This window comes from Centrocercus urophasianus, unplaced genomic scaffold, assembly GCF_019232065.1.
Source record: "Centrocercus urophasianus isolate 14NV4802_14NV808 unplaced genomic scaffold, USGS_Curo_1.0 seq_17, whole genome shotgun sequence".
NCBI lineage: Eukaryota > Metazoa > Chordata > Aves > Galliformes > Phasianidae > Centrocercus > Centrocercus urophasianus.
In genome coordinates, this window is record NW_024884722.1 from 8,278,003 (window position 1) to 8,301,804 (window position 23,802).

The 23,802-nt window shown below is 43.7% G+C and overlaps 1 protein-coding gene across 16 annotated transcripts in view; it reads right to left on the reverse strand.

Moving 5' to 3' along the window:
* The window catches only part of TCF7L2 (transcription factor 7 like 2), a 171,856-nt gene that overhangs the window by 110,776 nt on the left and 37,278 nt on the right, over positions 1-23,802 (reverse strand). The gene's annotated exons all lie outside the window — the stretch shown is intronic.

The window sequence follows — 23,802 nt, forward strand, 5'->3', positions numbered from 1 at the left end:
TAGGTAACATGGGCAAAAAGATATAAATTAAAACGTATGCAAGGAGCTGAAACAAAAATTAAGACAATTTCGCATGTTTGTGGAAATAAAAAAAAAAACATCTAACAGTCCCATCCCACCAAATCACAGTTCAGGAATAAGAAAATATGGCAGACTGCAGAGACAATACTACAATAATTTTATTAATCATAGCAAACCTAGAAAAGCCACCCAGAGGCAAAATATCATAATCACGAAAAGAAGATGGTACAAGGAAGGGGAAGGTAGATTATCAGTCTCAAGAGACAGAAAACACCTATCAGTAGTTAAGAATATGATCTCAGTATCTCAGTAAGGATCATATCTGTTGGCCCTCTTTCAACAAATGCAGCATGTCAACAACTCTAACTTCACCCTGAAGGCAGATGTCTGCCCAAAAAGCAGTGCTGAGTTCACATCCATTCTGGCTCTCAGCATCTATCTTTTCTCCTTTCCACTGGCTCTGGAAGTCACCGTGGGTTGTTTTCTTCTTGCTCATCATCACCAGGAGACAACTCTTAAGGGACTTGCACAGTGTAACTTATTCAATTACACAGCCAAACTCAATAATCTCTCCAGCTGATGATGTCCAAGACAGAATATAGCCTGGCGCATACACTCTCAGTTGCTCTGGCCAGACACTCACAGATAGCCAGAACATATTTATGTCACGGATGCTGGTCTGAATATAAGGTCGATCTACAGTATAAGAGGGTGGTGATTCAGAAAAGGAAAGAGAAGTAGAAACAAAACAAAACAAAACAGACCCTCACATCATCAAGTATCAACTAAAACTAAATCTAATTTCTGTCTGAGCTTTACACTCTGTGTGGTGATACTCTGTGCCAATGGTTAACATGTGATCTCTAAAAGCCCTATATTGTGCAGGAAAATTTGCTTACTGCCACATACTTCAACCCCCTTCCAGACCTAAGAAAAGCAGCTGTGTGCATCGATCTAACCACTACAGAAGATCCTGTTTAGCACTGGACTCCGATTGACCTAACAGGTCTATTCCTAGAAAATATCTAGAGAAATAGTTATGTTTACTCATCGCTTTTTTGTGTGTGTGTGTGTGTGCGAGTTATCTTGAAGGAGAACCATGCACAAACAGCCCCTGCCACTCCAACTAACAACGGAAGCTTTATTTAAATCTCCGTGAAGGAAGGAAGGAGATCTGGTTCCACGCTTTCAGCACATCGCTATCACATTTGCTCGTGTATGCAAAACATTTGCTAGCATGCAAGGCCACTTTGCTGCAAGACCCATAGGCACTGACCAAAAGCAGGAGGATGTACTCCCATTTCCCATCGCTTGGCAGGTCTGAGATTTCTAAGCTACTGGAATGCAAATAAACAAAGCCATACTCTGGATTTGTGCTCCATACAAGTTCCTCAAGTTCCAAGAAGTCTTGTATTTTTATTCATCTTCACATTTGGGATTTGTACAGTGTGGACCAGAATGTTTCAGCAGTTCTTGAAAACAAGAAATAAAACCCAAACAAACGAGAACTAGTCTACTGTAAGCAACTAATTTCTAACTAATTTCTAACTTTCTAACTCATATCACTTGATAGTAAGCCTCTGGATACTTGATCACTTGTATCAAATCCCTGTTCTTCCATGTAGGCAATCACGACATAAATTCTAAAGTTGAGATTACGTTTGGGGTTTTAAAGAAATGCTTAAAAGCACAACCCAAATGCACAGAAATGAATTCAAAACTGAAGATGACTGAGAGCTTCTTAACTTCAGGGTGGATTTGATACATTTCAGATTTGTGAACAGCACCATTAAAACAAGGCATTGATAGATTTTTTGGAGTCTGTCAGTCGTCTTTCACATTCACTGATCTTAACTCCACCACGTAAAGAGGCACGCGGATTTCCAGGAAGGAACAAAAACTCCATAGCATTTGTCCTGATGGGTCACAGTGCCTAACAGCTTCCCCTGTCTCTTCAGCCAGGGAGTGAAGTACTAAACACTGGTAAAAGGCACTGTCATTCTAGAGACTGCATTTATTTCTTCTTCTGAGGCAGATGTCTTCACAGGATGTCTGCCTCCTGACACGTGACTGTTTAGGAGATGTGAGAAGTTACTTCTAGCACAGCTAAAGTCCTTACAAGAACCAGCCAGCTTACAGAACATGGCCAGTGAGTGACTGTCCACCTAAACAAAGCAACCACACGTGTTTCCATGACCACTTGATCATCATGAACAGCTCTGGAATGCCATAAACCTGATAACTCCTAAAGGATCTCACATCAGTAATTGTTCTAAAAGACAGGTCAAGAAATGCGTGGGCTTCTCTGAGTCTGTTCCTGAGGGCAGACCAAGAAACACTGACACAGCAGCAGGAACTAGCTCACATCAGAGCCTATCTTGCCAGGAGTTACAGTAGGGGTTATAAAGCTTTCAGGACTGCCTGCTCTGCTCTTTTTACTAGCACTAAGTTCCCATATGGAGAAACAGGGCAAGACAGCATGACCATTCCTGTTCTTCCTCCATCTTGCAAGAGCCAAGAGAGGTAGTTCAAAAAAAGCTTCAGGAAGAGCTGGCCAATGCTTTGCTTTTCTGTGCTGTAAACTCTTACAGTTTAGGCTCTCAGTAAAGTCTGTTACCCATCCCTGCCAAAACAGGTTCAGAAATCTTCCAGCAATGGCTCAAACACAGCTGATGCCAATTGTCTGGAACTCACTGTTTTTGGGCACCCTTTGTGCCCAGCAGGAGCAGCCCTAACCAGCAAGGCCCCATTTCACACCTACGAAACATCATCCATTTTCATGAGTGAGGGTACAAGGATCAGCAAAGCAGCTTGCACAACTCCACTGAGCAGCCAGCCCTCGTCACAGGTATGAGGCCTATCCATTATGCAGACAGGGCCACTGGCCTCAAGCAGACAGACCTACAGCTTCAGCGGTGGGATGGTCACAACATAGGCTGTCCTGCTGGCTGCAATGCCAGCCCCGTTGATAAAGTACAAAATATTAGCATTGTTTAAGGTGACGAGCCTGACTCAAGGTCTCCTCATCCAAGAATTGTCATGCCTGTAACACAATATTGATGTGGTGGCTTATAATTCTTATTTTACATAAAAGCTTCATTGTGTGCCAAATTCAATCTCCACAGGCTACCTGAGCCACAGATTTTTACGAGTCTACATTTCAGCGCTGCGAGTCTACAATACACATAATTTTCAATTATGTTAGGGCAGAACAGGATCACTGCCTATATAACATTACTGGTTGGAGGAAATGAGACTCAGCCCTACTGCCGAGCGAGCTAACCAGATCCAGATGGTGGGCAGAGCACGGCCCGGCCGAGCTGCAGCGCGGCTGCCCTCCACAACTCTCTCTTTCACAATGAGGCGGATGCCAGCCCCAGCCCCTCCGTGCTGCATGGGATCAGGGGAGCCGTGTCACAGCACCCACGTGCAGCACAGGGAGGGTGAGGGAAGGGGAGGGAGGCGTGATGGCTTTTGCAGGTCTACTACTGCTACACTGCGCTACAATATTCTTATTAAAAAGGAGAAGAAGGAGAAAAAAAAAACAGGCGCTATTACAGCAGAGAGGTAAATCCTTTCCTTCCTCAAGCAACTAAATAGCAGGAAATCCTATTCTCTCGGCCCTAAATGCAGATTTGAGCCAGACAGTTCCTCTGATTTGCAAGGAGTCCACAAAAATTCAAGGCTGACTTTCCCAGCCTCCGACACTGGGCTTGCATTCCCGCACCAGGGGGGAAGGGGAGGAGGGGGAAGTCCTCACTGCCCTGCTCCTGTAAGCGCTGGACACGCGCTTGCTCCTCTCCCATCCTGGGCTCAGCTGGAAGTCACAAACTGCCTGCACAAACATCGGACTTTTCAACAAGTTAACTCTAACAAATCTGTGCAAATTATTTCGGAGGAAAACTGTTGAAATAGGCTCCATTGGCATGCTTCTGACATTTTTTAAAGTAATGTCATCTTGGCATATTTTATTTCTGCTTAACAATATGATCTGATGGGGACCATTAGCATGTGTGTGTTTAAAAAAAAAAAAAAAAAGTTTTATGGCAAGTCTCAGAGAGCTTAAGCAAAATAATTGTTAAGCTCCAGGCCTCTGCACAAAAATTAAAATACGTATGGGGTGAGCGGACTTGAGAGAAACCAAAGCTTTTAAAAGGGCTGTTAAATTGTCAGCACAAGGGAAAAGGCAAATGATTTGAACGGTCCAGATTTTTTTTTGTAGAAGGAGAAAAAAAGCACCCCAACTCTTCCTTTCTACGAGCAGTATGTCCTCACCTCCCATCTGCAATCAGGAGGTCCTGCAAAGTAGGGGCACAGTAGAAGCAGCTCTGCACAGGTGTCCCATCTTCCCCTTCCTCCCCCTCTCCCCACCCCACAAAAAAAAAAAAAAAAACACTCAAAGAAATGGGGAAACAAACATGTTTTCCAAGATTTCACAGCAGAGTTGGTCAAAAGCAGCTAAAATACACTTATTGGACTGAAGGAGTCCACTGGAAACTCTCACTCAAGGCCAGCATCCCCCACCTCTGAGGCTCACAGCAGTGCAGCCCTAGTGTCAGGGATGGCACAGAGCTTGCAGGTGTTTCCTGCAGCAGTGTCCGACCTGGAGCTGCTCCCTTGTCACACTATTGTTTTCATCGCTGGAATGCCCTGCAAGTGATGGCTCAGAGCAGATAAATACATAAACACTTTTTTTTTTTTTTAAACTGTTTTTAAACAAGAGGGAAAGCAACACTTTCCAGCTCAGGTTTCCTGCAGCTGGTGCTTATTAGCTCCCAGGAACTGAAGCAGGCAGGAGCAGGGCTGCTGGAGGTGGGAACCACACGGTGCCACAGGCCATCTCCTAAGCATCACAGCACACCACTGCCTCCAGTCTGAGCTCTTCCTGTATCTCAGCACAACACACCAGGTCATATTCCTGACCCTAATCCTGCTGTTAGTCAATTCTTCATCAGCGCTGGAGGACCGCTTGGAAGTATCTGCCAAGACGTCATCTTTGAAGCTGAGGAGTTTATCCAATACTTAGCAATTCTTCCAGGAGGGCAGCTAGGCAAATTTTAGCTAAAGATCCACTAGTAATCCTGGAGACTAAAATGCTAAGGAGAGAGCTGAGATTTATGGGGAAGGCAATGGTAGCAAAAGCTGTAACAAAAGTGTTATTGCTCTCTGCAGACAAGAGAAGTAGAGGCAATAGGATGCTCGTCTTGGTGCCTACAACAGAAGGTCTGCAGTCTACTGCATCGCCAGTGCAGTCAGAATGGAAAGCCTATGAGGGTTTAAATGGAATTAAAAAGTAGATGTCTCAACTTCTTTATCCTTTAGTCCACCTCCATCCCTCACTGTTGTCTTTACTTATCGCCTTGTTTGTGCAACATGAGAATAAAACAAACTACCAAAATGAACAAGCCACTAGATTTGAGCTGCATCAAACAAGGGGTGTCCATCAGGGAGAGGGAAGTGATCATTCTCCTCTACTCTGCTCTTATGAGGCCCCATCTGGAGTACTGTGCCCAGGCCTGGGGCCTCCCAGCACAAGAAGGGTGTGGAGCTGTTGGAGTGGGTTCAGAGCAGGGCCACAAAGATGATCAAAGGACTGGAGAACCTCTTCTATAAAGAAAGGTTGAGCGAGTTGAATTTGTTCAGCCTGTAGAAGAGAAGGCTCTGGGGAGTCCTCATCACAGCCTTGCTGTACTTGAGGGGAGCTTATATGCAGCAGGGGGACCGAATTTTTATGCAGTCTAATGGCAATAGGACAAGAGAGAACAGCTTTTAGTTTAAAGAGAGATTTAGGTTAGATATTAAAAAGAAATTCATTACTTAGAAGGTGGTTACTGGAACAGCCTGCTTGGAGAAGCTCTGGATGACCCATCCCTGGATATGTGCAAGGCCAGGTTGAATGGGGCTCTGGCCCCTGAGCTGGGGATTGGCAACCCAGTCTGTGATCCACTGATGGGGTTAGAACTGGATGATCTGAATGGTCCCTTCTAATCTAATCCATTCTATGATTCTATGAAAATGACTAACTGAAGGAGACCACTACAGAAACTTTACAGTGATGTCCTACTTCTTGCAGATCTGCAATGTCTGGGATTTTTTCATAAGAAAAATAATAGACGCTATCCACAATGTTCAGCCTCTACAGAATACATAATATGCCACGATGAGACACAGGGGAGCTGCTTAAAATGTGAGTAACAAGAGTAACAAAGCTTATTTCAGTGAGACCAATCCTTCCCACACAAAAGGTTCCTCTACTTCAAGAAATGAAAGCATGTAATTGCCAAACACGGAAATACTTACCACATATCTCCGCTTTTTCTTTTTTTTTTTAAACTAAAATCAAGTTTCAGTGACCTTGTCTCCTTCCCTTCTAGTCATGCACAAGGAGTCCCTGAAAAGAAGGGCTTGAGTTGCCCACTTTAATATTTTTGCCTGTGCCTTTGTCGCATTGCTGAAGTGATGCATAGGGTATACAGAAGTAGAGTGCAGAGCCCACTGCAGTCTAGAAGCTTCAGAAATGTATTAGCAATTATCAAACCTTGGATCATTTCAAAGGAGGGACAGTGGAGAGCAGAAATCCTGGGAGCTGACAGTGACACACAAAAGCTGCAGAGAGGGCTGATGGGCAAAGAGTGTAACCACCCTGAGTAGAACAGGCACAAAGGAGGAGATGGGCACCCACATGAATGATGAACACAGTGATGAAGAGGCAGAGGAGGCTGCTCCAGCATTGCACTAAATAGAACAAGTAGAAGGACCTCTGAAGAATCCTTAGAATTAACACTTAGGAAAGTTCAAGCACATTCAGATAATTATTTGCCCATGATAAAATGGGTGAAAGGGATTATTGCCATTGATTTCACTGAAATAGCGAGGTAAAATTGGTTTGTGACTCCAATAAATACAAGGTTGGTAGACTCCAGTGGAGCTTTAGGATTCTGACACTGGGCATGAAGAAGCTAGGTATAAGCTACTGCAGGAATTAATTCTTTCCCCCCACACACTTACAAGAGGAAGAGTGTTCATGTGACACAGAAGCACAGCACTACTTTCTGCAGTTCACATGGTATCTCAGCAAAACAAGCAAAGGCAGTGTTTCTTGATCACGGGTGGAGCTTGGGAAAGCACCATTACTTTTTTTCACATTTGATTTGAAAACCTCTGCAGCCCTGACTGCACAAATCAGCAGGATGGTTGAGTACTTTTCAGATGCCTACAGAACACTGCTTCAAAAGACAGCCACAAATAAATGCATAATTTCATTAAAGGAACAAGAACACATTTTTTACCTATTTACTTTTAAGCCAGAAAATAAATAAACAAACAAATAAGCAATCCCCACATCTTAACTATTTTTTTCCCAGATTTTGTCTGCAACTTGTTTCGTTCCACTCAAGCATTGAACTTCCATTACAGAATGAATAGGAAAGTCATGAGATCTCAAAGTCTCTCTGTAGATACAGCTTGTTCAGAATCAGCAAAGCTAAACCAGTGTTTAAGACTCTCTGAACAATTTGATGTACAGACCCACATTTAATTTCTCCTCCTGGCAATCTCCCAGTGAGTGAGAGAACAATTGGTAACCAGTGTTTGCACGAAGTACAAGAATGTATTTTATGGTCTATAAAATATAATTTCTTTCCTATGCATTAAATAAAGACAGTACAAATATCTGACAGCATGTTAGAGAGAGATCATGGCACTGGACTACCTCCATTGTTACAGAAAGGCTGCTCCAGGGAAGCCTTGTCTCCCTTAAATCTTTCCAGCTCTGTTAAGATTGTAACTCCATTTGCAATGGAGGGACTACAGATTTAAAGCTTTGCATCCATCTATGTTTCATCTGAAGAGAGAAAAATGAAGAAGGAAAAACATCAACACCTTAGATTAGTGATCAAGTAGCCTGGTTCGGTTGTAATACTGCAGAACACGTTTGCCCTGTCCTTTTTCCCTCTCCTATTCCACTAAGCATATCTATAGCACAGGATAGGTGGTATATGGAATAAAAATGTCCCTCCAAAGCAGGTCTCCACCTTCCCTCCTTTCCATCACTCTCAGGCAGGAGTAGGAGATACACGTTTCCTAACGAGGCTCCTCAATTGTCACCAATCACCAAAGTCCTTTCTACATGATCAGGATGCAAAATGGTGTATGCGAGCATGAAATAAAAATGGACAGGTAGACGGCCATCTTTATACACTTTTCTCTCAGTTCAGTGCTACCTACTGTCTTCATACCTTACCATCATTAGAGACTGACAGTTATCCAGTCTGCTCTCCCAAATATTCTTATTTGCCCAAGTCTACTGTGGTTTCTTATGGCACAAAGGGATGAAGGAGAATGAGGAAGAAGGTAGAGATTGGTGACAACGGCCATCAGCATAGCAGCACCATGCTCTGCTGCCACAATGTTCAGAACAAACAGACTGTCACATCCTTTCTATAAGCAAACACTTAGGCACAGAAGCCTCAGAAAGCAGTGGTTTCATTCGCAGAGCGCTCAGCTCCAATGGCTATCAGAAGTCAGTAGATAGGGACATGGGCTAGGCTGGAGGAAGACACCCCGTGCAGCACCCCATAAGCCACAGCCCCTGCAAAGGGGGTATCTCAGATACCAGCAAAGGACTGGCTGCATTGGGTTTTATTCACTCTTTGATCTAAGTTCTTATCTCAGATTCTGCACAGTACCTGCAAACACCACAGGGCACTACACCAAGAGATGATGCTCTGGAGAGGTGGCATATGATGTTTGCCAGCTCCCACGGGATGCAGGAATAAAAGTACTGCAGAACCAAGCTCCTTGTTCATTACTGTAACATCACCCAATGGGGTTTTTACTGAAAGAGAAATATTTTCTCCCACTGTTGGGTAAGTGAAACTCATGACTTGAATCACCACCAGAAAAATTCCTGTTGATGAAGCAATTCTGGGTGAACCGCCAGGAGCCACTCTCTAGTAAACCCAGCAAATTTCATACCGAATTTCCTGTCGCATCTCTGGTGGTTTCTATATGCTACTGGGTCTTCAATGCAACAAGGGGTTACTGCAGAATACATGGCTCCAAGGGTTTCAGGCTGTCATGAAAACCAAGAACTTGCAAAATTCTCTTTCCCCAGGGCTGGTAACTTTTGTCTATTTTCTCTTTCTTTCTTTTTTTTTTTATTTGATTTAAATAGCAACCCCAAAAAGTTAACACAAAAATGTAACCCAAAGACAACCTCAGGAAAAAGTCCCGAAGATAACAACTGAAACACCAGCAACATTCTGACCTCCTCAGAGAAGCTGGGAAGGTTGTTGTTGAGTTTATTTTGTTTTTCAGAAGGCCCTGACTGTAAAACTTTCCGCTGCATCATATCCTGATGCACATTCCTCGCCACAATCTTTTAGCTCAGATGTGTGGAGATGTCTTTGAAAGATGTTAAAAAAGGTCGAGAGTCCCCTGTGCTAATTGTGCTGGCTGAGAAACAAAAGTAGTGGGCTGGGGGGGGATTTGTGTCAGGCTGACCTCCTGCGAGTCCAGCTACTCCACCAAAGGCAGCCTCCTTGCGCCTCCGCCAGCATCCTCCTGCCACTCAAGTATCAGTTTGCTGTAACAAATTACTCCTAACACGGGATTATTGCTCTTTCCAAATCCCTCCTGGAGAGCTGGGAAATATACATTCCCTCCCAGCACCCAGCACCAGTTGTTTCCCCCATCAATTACCCTTCTCTGCTTGCTCCTTCAAGGGTAGTTGATCGCAGAGCCAGCAAGAGCTGCTCGTGCTGCCCTCCTTTAAGCACAAGCCGCATGCCTCAAGTGGTCCAGCAGACGAAGGCTTTGCTTCCCCCATCTCCTCACACAATCCCTAGTTACCACCACACCCCCCCAGACATCCAGATGGAGAGTAGCCTATGCCTTCACCCTCCTCATTCACCATGAATTCCTTTATCACAAAGGGCTGGAAGGTGTTAAAAATCCCCTTAGACTTAGGAGAAACCCTACAGTGTGACTCTTGCTTGACGTGGGACACACCACCACAGCAGTCACCTTCTTTACCTCCCTACACTTCGCCTGTGCATGGAAAAGACACCTGGCTTGGCTAGAGGCAAAGCTGGCTCCTGTTTAGGTAGGAAGAATATATTTAGGCAGAAGACTAAATGAATCATTTGAGATCAAAGCAAAAACAAACAACTGAAGTAGTCAGTAAAACTGTGCTGTCACCTCTCCTTCCTGGGCAGCCACCCAGTGTATTTATTTTCTGGTTTCCTCCAGCACTACCAAAACAATGCAATATGCATTTATGGTATTTAAATGAAGTATTTTTAAAATATTCTTGGTTGACTCATCAGCCACATAAACTCTTCCTCAAAACAAGCAAAATGTTTTTTGTGTTTTTTTTCCCTTAAAGGAGATATAAAAGATTTTAAAGACGTATGGTCCAGAATTGAGATTATTTTTTTCCAGTTTAAAAAGACCTTCAGTGGAAATAAGTACAATTCCTGCAAAATTCAAGTAGCTGTGTGGCATGCTTTCAGAAAGGAATTCTGAATTTTCAAGGAACTGTATGTTAGGAGTTCAACATAAGCAACTTTAGTTGAACTGGCATACTTTGGGGACAAAGACATGAAGTGCACTACTGCAAGTTCCAGAGATACGTTCTGTTTATTCAAAAGGAAAAATAAGTCAAAAGAGTCATGATGGTATATCCATTACCTGAGCTAAAGGAACTAGAACTGAAGTCAAACAGCATGATGCATTGACACAAAATAAACATTTCCGTTTTAATGAATGGGGGGGACAAAAAGGTGGGAAATCTACTTTGCTAAACAGCAATTCAAATCATACACTGTCCCACTTATCTAGTTTAATACAAGAAAAAAGCAGACCTGCATAAGTAAAAGCACAACGTATGGGAGCCTACATCATCCCCTCAAAAAACGGGAGAAAAAGAGAAAACTAATAAAAATAATTACATGATGTGGGTGCACTGAGTGCGAGCTAGTCTGCACAAGGAACTAGGGCATCGGCTGCTGCACAACAGCTCCCTGTCCAGAGGGCCACTGCCCCTGTGCCAGCTCCCAGTCTATGATGGGTTTTGCTGGAGAGATGAGGGCAGTGCGGCTGCAGCAATCCCACACCAGCACCTCAGCCAAGGCACTGCGGCCAGGAGGACTGACAGCCTCACACCACACACATTTATCACTCTGCAATGCCACAGACCTGAAGTTAAAGCAAAGGAGTCAGAGTAGCCCTGAGTGTGCAAATCTGGAAGTGGCCTAAAAATGTTGCTCTTGTTGCTAAATATAGCGCAGGCATTTCGGACTGGTTGGCCCACAAGGCAGCTTTCATATTTATTTATTTAAAGGACCGTGGTTTGGGAACATTGAGTGTTTCTTAAGTCTGTTCATGCATATCATGTTCTCTCTTTTAAGATATGAATGTTGAAAAAAAAAAAAAAAAAAAAAAAAAAGAAATTAAAGGAACTCAGCAGGTACTAGAAAAACAATTTTCACTTAAAATAGCCAGAAAGTAAAAAAGGAAAATATTTGACTTCATAAAGGAATGGAATCTCCTCTTAGGGTGTTCAGTCAGAGTTGAGCATAGAATAGTTTCACCATCAGCACCCCAATCAGCACACATCCTGCTGCAGCATGGGGCTACCGCAGCACAAGCAGCTCATGGGGCAGAGGGGAATGTGGGCTCAGGGGAGCCCTGTCAGCACAGTGCATCTTCCCCCAGCAAAAAACAAAAGGCCCAAAGGGAGATGCACAGCAGGTCGCCTCCAGAAGCCAGAGCAAGGCAGTGTTTGCTGGTGCTGCAAGGAATTACACAACACCCTCACACTGCAGGAGGGAAAAGCTTGGGGTGCAGCGAGCCCATGCAGGAGGAGGAGGCAGGGATGCCCAGGAAGGGCTCCAGCAAGATAACAGCCACTCCCCGCCCTGGCCCATCCAGGAGCCAGCTGCCAGAAGCATGCTCACCCTGAGGATGATCTCCAAAAGGAGCCAGCGTTGGGCACAGGGCAGCCACATTGCTGGTCCTGCCAGGGTCTGGACTGATAAGCATCAAATGAAGATTTTAGGAATATTTTAGTTTTCAGTCTTACTAGCAGTTGATAAAAATTGAAGCTAGTTGAGGTTTGTTACAGATGTCTTAAAAAAACCTTGATTTTTTTTATTTTTTTTTTTAAAGCAGCACAGGGGGGGTAGAAGGGGCTGCAATCGACAGCTCCACTAGCCAGAGGCACTTTGCGAGGAGGAAAGTAAAACTCAAGATGTGGGCAGGCCTCAGGTTTCAGAGCCTCAGGGCACATCCAAGAGACACCAGTGTATTTACTGAACAGGCAGCAAAGCAAAGGCGCCGATCTTACAACATTTTATAATTTTATTGCAGACACTTATATTCCATGAGTTCTAAAGCTTCAGGAGATTGGGGGGAGAGAGGGGAAAAGAGGGGGACCATAATGACCCATGCTGGTCACGTGGTGGGGTTTTGAGAGGTGTTTTTTGATTTTGAAAATGAGGTGGGATGACTGTATACAAGGGTAATTATATACGAAGCCATAAGGATCAGTGAGCTCCCTTTCATAGCAATGGCTTATTTATTTGTTTTAAAATCACAACACAGCAATTCCGTTCCATTTCCAAGTCAAATTTGTCCTAGGTGAATTACAGAGAGGGGGGAAAAAAATAATCAGGTTCCTGAACAGATTTTTGAGCTTATTAATAGACTGAAGAGTGTCTGCCCAGGACAATACATGGCAGGCAGTGCTTTTGCATGCTGAATAGATAACCCACTAACCTCAGGAGGGACTTTTCATCTCAACAGACCTGCACACAAAAGGTCATTACAGTGCACCCTGCTTCCACTAAGGAGCTTACCTCTCACATGTAATATCAGGCTTATTAAGCAACATGCAATGATACAATAGCTGCTAATCTACTGAAAATTATTATTCTCTTCCTCCTGTCGCCCCATAAGCAACATGGGATTTGCAACATATTGTGATCAGGATGTTACCTGAAGGGCAAAGTGAACCCAGAGTGCCCTGCCCTCCCCACAGCCGGCCCCTCCGGGAGGGGGGGGGGGTTTGCCAGTGGCAGCAATCAGAGTCAGCACAGACTCCTGGTTTAATCACAATAACGAGATGCCCTTTTTTAAAAAAAAAGAAAGAAAAAAAAAAAGAGAGAGGAAAATAATTATTTATCAAATGAGAAGGAACAAGGGGGAAGAGAAACAGCTGAAAAACCTCGGTGTGCTCATCCAGCACTTTGCCCATCGGTCCAGGAAGAAAAACAGCAGCTCCCGCATGACCCGACGCAGGCTGTCACTGTGGCACTGGATGTTTTGCCATCATTTCTGAATGATAATTGGCTCAAAAATTAACACGCCTCACCGTCCGCACAGAAAGAGCCCTGCAGTGTCCCTCAGCAGGGTCATCACCCGCCAAGCACTGCACATTTCCTCGAGAGGGCACAAATGTCCCGAACTCCCACACACACCACAGCTTTTTGTTCATTCCGCAGTGCAAAGAATCCAGGTCAGGATTCTTCCAAGAAGCCAGAAGGCCTTGGGTGCCTTTGCTGCTTTGTGAATCCTGTCCTTTGCACTGCTGAGTGATTTAAGACCCACAGTGAAGCTCTGCTCAAAAGGTCAAAAAACTGCAAAAATGCAGTGACTAAGACTTTCTCCTCTATGTCAATTTTCAGAAGTCAGAGCCCTACTAAACATACATGAATGCTTTCACTCTCCAAGCAGTTTTAAATCTTCTCTCTCTCATAGTTTATTAAGGCCATTAACTTTTCTCCTAATCTGAGTCTCTTGCTTCTTTGTTCTAGGATTAAGAAGAAAATGCCTCTGTCTGGGGAATAATGGTATCCTTGGTTTGTCTCTCACACAAACGTGTCTGAAAACAAACTGAGTCCTTCAATTTTTATTTTGTTACAGATTCTAACACTCGCATCAGTCACTCCACGTACGTATGCACCAAAACACACTGCAGACAAACCTACATCCTATCAGTCATACCTAATAATGCTTTAGCCTTGTAAATGTAACAAATCAGACCAATTCAGTCACAAGTGCCAAGCACTCACTGGAGTCTGCTGGAGTTCACTCAAAAACTCCAGTTCCAATGCCATTGCCAACACTGCCAAATTACTGAGCACTTCAGAGCATCCCACACCCCAAGCCCAGCAGAAAGCAGCCAGGCTATGGACCAGTGTGTGACATCGTATGAAATTCCCCACCTTATTGGCACTGGATTAAAATAAGTAAATCAAAGAAACACACACACACTTTATATATATATATAGAACACAGGCCACCAAAATAGCAGAAGATGGCAATGGAAAAAACAAAGAGTCAGGCATCCACCCACCCACACATATCAGGAGATTTCAAAGAGAAGTGTGAAGGTAATTAAATCTATATATATGCACACACACACACGATATATATATACACACACACGTATTTCTTACCTATATAATCTGGCATATGTGCATAAAATATATATTATTTCTACATGTTATCTGGCATGGGGAAATCCATATTATCCACTGTGTGCTTAGACAGGGAGTGATAAGTGATTATTATTATTAACAACACGAGGAGAAAGGCAGCTGCTTGCCAACAGTCGTTAGCTTAATCATTTTGAAAAGGAAGAAGAAAACAGAAATGACAAAGTACATGTGAACGGCAGGACTGGGCTGCAAGGGCACCAGCATGGCCATGGCTGCCGCCAGGAACATAATGTGATGCAGCACGGAACACCTCAGTCCAAGAGCAGCAGCCCTGCTCCTCTGCGCTCCCATGGTCTGCGCTGGGAGAATTTAAAAATATATAGAAATAGGGAGTAACAAAATAGAAACGAGAATCCTGCCGTTCACAAGGGCCCAGATTAATTGTGGATGCAAACGAAGCCCTGCTGCAGCATGAGGGCCATTGGCAGGGAGCTGCGTGCTCGCCGATGTTTACTCCGGCTCCAGCAATGCAGCACAACCTTCAGTCAAGCTATTAACTTGAACGTTGAACTTCACAGCGCTGGCTGTCTTTCTCAGCCATTCTTTTGATGTTACCTCCAAAGCAAAAGATCAAAGACTTTGAGTGTGGTGAGGGGAAGTCCCAGGCTCTTAGCCTACCAGCCTGTGATATATGTTAAAATCCTGGCCAAAAGAGTGAGCGAAGGGAAAAAGAAAGGAAAAGCCGGTGAGGGAAGCATCCTAGCTGCACAGAAACATGAGAAAACGGCACCACGCTGCATCCCTCTAGGTTCAAAACCCCAAAACCAAGGCATTTTCCCTCACAGCCCTTTCTTTTTTGACAGCATTGGGTCACTCCCTAATATTCGCAGGCCTCCATTGCCTCCCTTGCCACAAGGCAGCACCTCGTAGGCTGCCTGGAGACTGCGGACATACACCAGCAGCTCGTCACTAATGAGGAAAGCATCCCCAGGCAGCGAGAAGCTCAAGCCCACAGGACAGGGGGAGACGATACCGGAGCAGGGCTCCCTCGGGGAGACATTGAATTGCCCTGTCTGCCTGGCCATCCTGCATGAGTCACAGAAAAACAAACCCTCCCTGCTTGTAAAACATGGGTAATATCGCCTGCTCTTCCTGGTGGGGCCCAGCGGGGTAAAGGCTGGGCGGTTGTCCACGGGGCCCAAGTCCACCCACTGGCCTTGCTCCTCCATACAGCACCTGGGCTGGAGAGCCCACAGCTGCATCATACCAGCAGGCATGGAGGGATGAAATGCTGAGCAAGGGGCTGCTCTTCTCCCTAAGCCTGTATTCTCTCGGGTTTTAATTTTAGCCTTGGGTCAGGAAGGGGGGGGATTTTTTTAAATTTTTATTTCTTTTTCTCCTCAGATGCTGTCCTACCATTGTTCCCTTCCCTAGCCTTTTTCTGGGTTTATTTATATTCCCATAATACTCAACAGTGATCCAGATTTAGACGGTGACACTTGGTTGACACGGTCAAAAGTGGATCGAGCACAGCATGTCTGCCAAACCATGTCCCTCATCCATCAGCTGAAGTCCTTTTACTGCAGGGTCATGAAAGAATCGTGGACTGTTTTTCATTCCTCTCTATCAATGTCCCTCCTAACTCTAGAAACTAAAACTCTTATGTTTGTCAACTCCTCCTCTTTCCCACCCCTGTGAATTTGGCTCTTGGCATTCACCAGCACAGAAAGCTCTGGGATTCAAAACAGAAATTCTTCAAAACAGAATTCATGGCATTAAGCAGTAAGTAGGATATTCTGATTTTATTGTACTTTACTTACTCCTACTTAGCTTTAATCCTTGCTCCCCAGACAGACTTGCTCTCACTCTCAGTGAAGTCGATAGGAATTTGGCTATTGACTTCAATGGAAGTGGGATCAGATCCCCACATCTGTTGCACAGGGCAAGCAATATACAGAGGAAAAATGAGGGGAGAGAATAGAAATAATAAAATAATAATAAAGGAATAATAGCTCTGAATTGTGAAATAAGTGAACTTGGACTAGGATTCTAAATAGCAGGTGTGCAGGGGAGGTCTGAATGTGCAAACCCCAGGTAACGCCACAAACAGCACTAATTGCAAGGGGAATTCTTTCTTTCTTAAAAAGACAATTCAAACAATTAGAGAGAAATAATAATAATAGAAAACAAATAACCTTCCGGATGTGGTTTGCAACACAAGAACCAGCCAACCACTCAGCAAAGTTCCTCCTTGGTGAAGACCCTCCCCCCTGTTACCCCAGCCTGCTTCTCCCAGGAGTTCGGGCAAGGGCAATCAGCACGGGCAGACACTCAAGGAGGAGGAGGCAGGACCCTGGGTGCAGAAGACAGAGCCGACAAAGGAGTGTGAGAAGTCAAGTGCTCATTGCTGCTCCACAGCACAAGAAGGATCCAAGATAAACAAGACCTAGTTCTGGAACGTGATCCTGCCCTGCGTCACAGCCCTGTGATAATGCACCAGGAGTCAGGATTTCTTGGCATCAAACACGCCATCAGCTATAAACAAGGCAGCTCACTAGAGCCACAAGGGATGCAAAGGGAGATGGGGAGGGGAAAGAAGTGGGATTATCTGTGTATCAGCCTAAATGCTATATAAAAGGAGTGTGCAAAGAAACAGCTGCCAAAAGTGGGCTGTGGAGAAAGAAAATGAGACATAGAAACAAGTTTTATATGCCTTCTACCTGCTACTCAAGAGTTAAGCATCTTCACAAAATAGATTCTCCTTGGGATATATAGAGATCAGTAATGATGACTTACAAGGGGACATCACCCAGATTCAAATTCTGCACCTAAATATCCCTAATACCAGCAAGAATTCTGAAGTCCTCTAAAAAAAAAAAAAAAAAAAAAAAAAAAAAAAAAAAAAAAAAAAAAAAGACACATTATAAAGCAATAAGCAAATAGCAATCTAGCTGGCTCTTCAGAATTCTTGAAGTTTGTTTGCTCTCTGCACACTTTGCAGCTACTTTCCCTTTCTATTTATACTCCATTTCAAGTTGTGGCTTTTAGGCACTACGTGCAGTGTGGCCAATGTGCCAGAAAAATCACATCACTTAAAAAAAGCCAGAGACCAAGAAACTGAGAGAAAAAGAAGGCAGAAGTCATTAAAAAAAAAAATTTAAAAAAGCAACAACAACAACAGAAACAATATAACCAATGTATATTCAGAAAGGAGCTAGCACAGTGCCTTTAGTCTCTGATTCACCTGCTCCAGGTCAGTAGTAGACCTGTGCTTGAGCAATGCTGGCAGTCCCTAGCAGTTATTGACTGCACACTTGGCAGGAGAAGCTGTAAAGCTGCGCAGCAAGCAGCTTTCAAACCCATTAGATCTGCAAACAGAAATCAATGCAATTTTCTTCCAACTGCCAAATCAAGTTGGGTAGTTCCTGACCAACCTTCTCCATCCCCGAGCCTGCCTTTTCCAAAATGACCAAAACACCAGTTACTAGCACTGAAGGAAAACCCAGGCCAGAAGGGATCTGATGGGAACGGGAGGAGATGTCACATACCACTTGCTCTAAACCGCTGTAAAAAGTCACCTCCTGCAACACACAAATTCTCACAGAATTAAGTCCCTCATAATCCCATTTAGCAGAAACAAGGTAGAGCAGTATGCTGGTGCTTAAGATATTTTAGTCTCTAAGAAAGTACATTTTGTTTAAAAAAAAAAAAAAAAAAAAAAAAAAAAAAAAACCACTTCTCTTGAAAAGAAATTGAAATGGAATAAATTTTAACCCCAATTCAAACTTCTCTGCAAAGCCATTTTTGTTTGCTCATCCATTTTAAGGAAGCCACAGGGAGTAAACCTTAAATATTTTCAATCTTCCCAGATGTTATTATTTTTATAGCAGCTTGTATACATGCTAATCTAGTCTAAGTATACAAATAAACGTGCTGATCTAGTACTAAAACAACAACCAAGTAAGATTTAGAAGCTTTTTCTATAGGAGAAATACAAACAAACTAAATAACATGTATTCTGCTTCCCAAATTAAGAGCTGCTAATTGTGTTTACAACTTCTTTCCCAGTGGGAAATGCTATCTGCGGTCCACCAGTCCAGCCTTCCCTCTCCCCTGCAGCAAATGACCTACCAACTAAGTACCAGCTTTATACTCAAGTTGGTCAACTGGGTTTTTGCTTAACCCACAGGCATTTTTCCTATTTCAAAGTTTCTATTAACTCCCTACTGATGTACCCTAAAAGAAGTTTTAAGGGCTTGGAAGCACATAAATAAAATAGACTTTGCTGGACCAGCGCAGCCAAATGAAAGCCTTTCACCTGCAGTGGTAGTGATAAAAATTTTAGATGCAGCACATACATGGCCCCTCCATAGATTTGAGATAGCTGTGATTTCCAGCCATTCAGCAATCTCATGGCCACTGAGCTGCTTCAGCTGCACTGAGACGAGCATCAGGACAGGACCTGGGGTTCAAGCTGCTTGTTTGGGGAGTTGGTTTGCTGTTGTTCTTTTTTTTTTTTCTTTTGGCTGCAGCAAAGCCCTCTTTAGCTGGGAGGCTGAAAGAAGCTGCTAGGCTGTACAGTGATGATAAGAAACCTGGAAGAGGAGAGGGAGATGGCAAGGAAGAAAATGCAGGAGGAGGGAGTGTGACTTGATGTGAAACCCTGAAGCAGAAAAATAAAGGTTTGCTTCAATGCTAACACAGTGTACTAAACCTCCCGCTCCTGTTTGCTCTGCAAGGTGCACACACAACTTCAGACATGCAGTGCCCACGAGATGCAAGCTCTCCGAAGAGTGACCAGATAGTTTGCTGCTCTACTGACAAAGTTCATGCCACTAAAAAATGGATGAGCACAAAACTGACCCATCTTCCATGGTGTCATACCAGCAAATCCAGTCAGAGCTGGATCTTTGTCCCTTCCTAGCACCCTACCACTAACTAGGAGCTAACAGAATCAGACACACACAAAAAATCCTAGAGTAGTATTTTTTCTGTTCCAAAGTGTTTTCCATACCTGAGTGAATCTCTAATTGTAAGGAAGTGTCTAAAAGCCTATTCTGTTTAAAAACTTGCTACAGATGTTCAGACCATAGCTTTATTGAAACAGAAAGCAATTAACTTCATCAAGTTCATCTGGCACCCCTGTAGTCAGTTCTGCTCTCTAAGGCGGCCTTCTGCTGCAGCCACCTCATCAAATGTAGAGCTGAGTCTTCTCTGGCCTGCAGGCTGAATCACAATAAATTAAGCAGAGTCCAATCGCATGAACTAGCTGAATGCACATGTTCATTCAAAGTATGCTCGTGTTAATAAATATTATTAGTATCTTCAAGACCCTCATTAGTAGAGCAGCCTCAGTGCATGCTGGCCAAGCCTGTAAACCACTGCTCTTTGCTCTTTACTTCACCGTAAGTCCTAGTCAGTAAAATTTATTTAGAATTACTGATCAAGAAGGAAGAATCTTGTGTCTCGTAACTACTGGGATTGCTTTTCAGGCTCTCTCACTGTATATTGAGCAGCCCTCACATCGTTCAGAGTCTCACCGCTTCTAATTCCCCACCCTGTACAAACCAGGTACAGGTTTGTGCCTGGGCAGGCTGAGCAATCCTGCAATGGCTATAATGCCAACCAGCAGTTCACCAGGCAATGCTCACCATAATCATGAGAATTATGGAGAGAGAGTGGCTGGCAAAGGCATTATACATCTCCCTCACACTGGAAAATATTTTCCTTTCCAAGAGAGATATCAACATACTGAGAAATGTATAGATGTCACTATGTGAAAAGGAGCGGATGCTCATCTCAGAAAAACCATCAGATAATTTCTGTGTCCATATTACATCTGTGAGTAAATTTCCAACTGATTTTTTTCATGCATTTCGCAGGCAAAAATCCCAGCAAAAGCAAGCATTATGATGAGCTGAGGAAAAAAACAGTAATTATAAACCGAATACCACACTATAGCCTAAGCCACTTATAACCAACTCTGCTAATGTTCACTAAATATTCTCAGCAAAGTTGCCCTATAACTCCTTATGCTAAGGTAGAGCCTTTCCCTACGACTCCCAGACAGATATTCAGAGCCCCAGAGTAACACAGCACAGACCTTTATGTTATTTCTCCCACCATGGAGCACAACATGACCTAACGTACATGGCATTAACGCTGTTCGGTTTTACAAAGCATGCATACACTTGCAAAAGACAAACTAGAAAACTCAAGACTATTTCCAGGGACTAAATCAATTGGCTGCATCCATTTCAGAAAGCAACATACAGTTAGTTATTTAGAATCAAAACTGAAAAAGAAAAACCTTTCCTTGCACTGTGACTCTGTCTCATCAGTTTTAAGTCCATTTCCCCAAATCACATGGTTACCCACAGCTGCTGTCAACTGGTTTCATTTCAATTCTTATACAATACTACAATTTTAATTCCTATAGTGGTCCCAAAATCACCAGCAAAAGTAGTGCCATGATAAAACTACCTCTAAGTAATTCCAGCCTATTTTACTACAGAGTCTGTATTTTGACTGGTATCACATTTAACACCTTTCAGACAGATGGTGCATGCCAAGGCAATTTACAAATAGTGCAAATGGATTCAAATATACATGCCTGGGAACCACTAGATACAGCTTGATACAGACACAGCAACTAAACACACAGGCAGCAAACATACCAAAACTACTGGTCTCAAAAACACCCTCCCTTGGAGTTCTGACAGCCAAAGACAGGCATGTATCAATAAATGAAATCCATCCATGGTTGTTTAGAAGAAGGTTGAAAGATATGATCCAGATACGGGTCCCCCCCAGAATAGGCAGCACATTCAGGAATGAACCTTGTTACAGCAGTGCCAAGCTACACAGCTTGGCATGAAGCGATCTGTCTATTAGGAAGGACACAAATTCGCTTTATTTTTGGTACTGAGGTTAAGAATAAAGAAATCAATTTGTTGAATGTTTATTGGGGTGGTCGGTATCTAATAATGTCATCTAATTGGATTCAAGTCTCTTCTTTCAGCGCAAAAATCACAAGCATGCAAGTGACATGGTGACTAATCTAAAGCAAGACCCTCTCACGTACAATTCTTCCCTAGTATGCTGAAACCCAAGCCCTGCAAATTTATCCAAAGATAAAACATAGGCTGAATTTGTTGAAGGAATGACTCTGTTGTGCCCCTGACTCAAACACAAGTTGCTGCAAGGTCTCATTCTCCAGCCATACATAGATACTGTCTTGCAGCCCATGCAGCAACTTGCCTTCTGTATATTTCTCTAAGCAAAGATCTGCTTAAGGCCATTCCCAGGAGCAACGCGCATTCAGCCCCATTTTGCATATGGGTGGAAGCAGGGAGAGGAAGTTTAAGTTACATTCTCAAAAAAAAACAAAACAAAACAAACAAAAAAAAAAAAAACAAAAAACAAACAAAAAAAAAAAACAGGAAGCTTATGGCTGAGGTGGACATGTACCCCGTGTGAGTAACCACAGTCTCTAGTCCCAGGGTCTTGGGTACCAGGAGCAATGCTACAAACACAGCCCCATTGCCCCATATGGATTGGGCATGAGTAAAGGTCCTGACAGTAGTCAGCAGCCAGCAACCTCAGGACAGGCAATGATAAAGCTGTGGGGCTCTAAGTTGACCTGCTGTGGCCACACTGGGCCATCCCCACTATAAGCTTGACCTCCCCACTGCTTGCTATTCTGGGATGCAGTCTTGCTTCTGAGGCAGGGAGAAAAATAACATTGAGTACAGCAGCCCCATTCTGTGCTGCTTCCTCTCTCGGTCACAAATATAAAATGTCAGGTCACAAAAGCGCTAATATTAGAGGATAACAGGGCCATTTTTAAACTTCTAAGTTAAACTAAGTTTGCTCAGACAGGCAGGACATTCTCCCAAGCTGTCCCACATTTTACTCGTTCTAAGCTATTGAAACAGCCCACACCAGCATAGCTGCCCTGAGGGTGAAGTGGGACGAAGATGGGGAAGAATGACGATTACGTCCCTCCAGGCAGCGCTCCCCATCCCATCCTAACCTACATTCCCACCACACAACTGTGGTTTCTCCCCATGTTCTGAAGCGTTGAGTTGGAACCTTGAATAAGATCTCATCCAGGGGCAGGAAGTAGCAGGGACCCAGCCATATCCAGCATGTTTTTCAGGTCAATACAGAGTGGGAAACTAAACCCACTACAAACAAGGCCAAAATGTAAGCTAGTGCTCTTAAAAAGCACTTAAGGAAAGAGAAATATAAATGTCTTTAATTTAGATCCTCTAAAATTAGGTGCATGGGATTTCCTACATCCTGGCCCTTGTTTTTGTTTTAGCTACAACTAAACTTCACTAGAATGGCTCAACGATTACATGGAATTTTGTTTTTAAAGATTAATCATCTTCTTTAAAAATATTACCACAGGTCATAAGGAGAAAAGAATCAAACTTGAATTAAGTGCAGTTTTTCCTCTTTCAAGACTGTTGATACAGATCCACCCTCAGGAGGCTGAGAAGTTGGATGGTGTGAGGAGAAGAGCCGTGGGCTATAGGCAGAAGGAAGGATGACTTTTGGCTGAGCTGCAGTTCAAATGCCAGCTTCAGCATGCTCCCCAGATAGCAGGGGACAAGTGCTTGGAGGATGTATCACCACTGCCACTGTCACCACCGCCACTGGTTCTGTGCATGCAATATGCTCCTGCCACAACATCCTTAACTGTGGGGTGACACGATGAGGAATCTTGCCCTTTTCTCCTTTTTCTGTCCCTCTTAAGAGCTTTCTGCCTCACAGAGCCCCCAGTCACACTTGATTTTTCCAGTTCCTCTTGCACAAAACACAGCAGAGTAACATAATAAAAATGGGGATATGGAGAACAATTTGTTCAACAGATTAATAGACAGGAGCAGCCACCTCCAGCTTTTATAGCCATCAGCCCTGAAGAGCACTCCCTTCCGTGTAGCTTTGAAATGAGCCTCAGCAGTCCTTGGACCTGGCAGGCAGCTACTGACAAACACACACCTTCCTTTTGAAACTAAACCCAGAGATTCATCTCCTGGCCATGTGCAAGTCAATCTTATCATCATTATTAAAGTTTTATTGGCACAACAACACAAACTCCTAGCACAATGCGTTAGCCTTGTAAAAATAACTGACAGAAGCTAGGTAATGGGAAGAGCAGGGGAGAGTTTATTCACCTCCCCCTCCCTGAGGAAAGGAGAGAATCCTGCAGAGCTCTCAGTAATGCTGAGTCACCATGGAAGGGATTTCTGTCTCTTCTCCCAGCCCCCCCAAATCCTCCCACAACTTGCTGAGGACACTGCGAAGGCATCGTCTCCCAGTCCAGCTC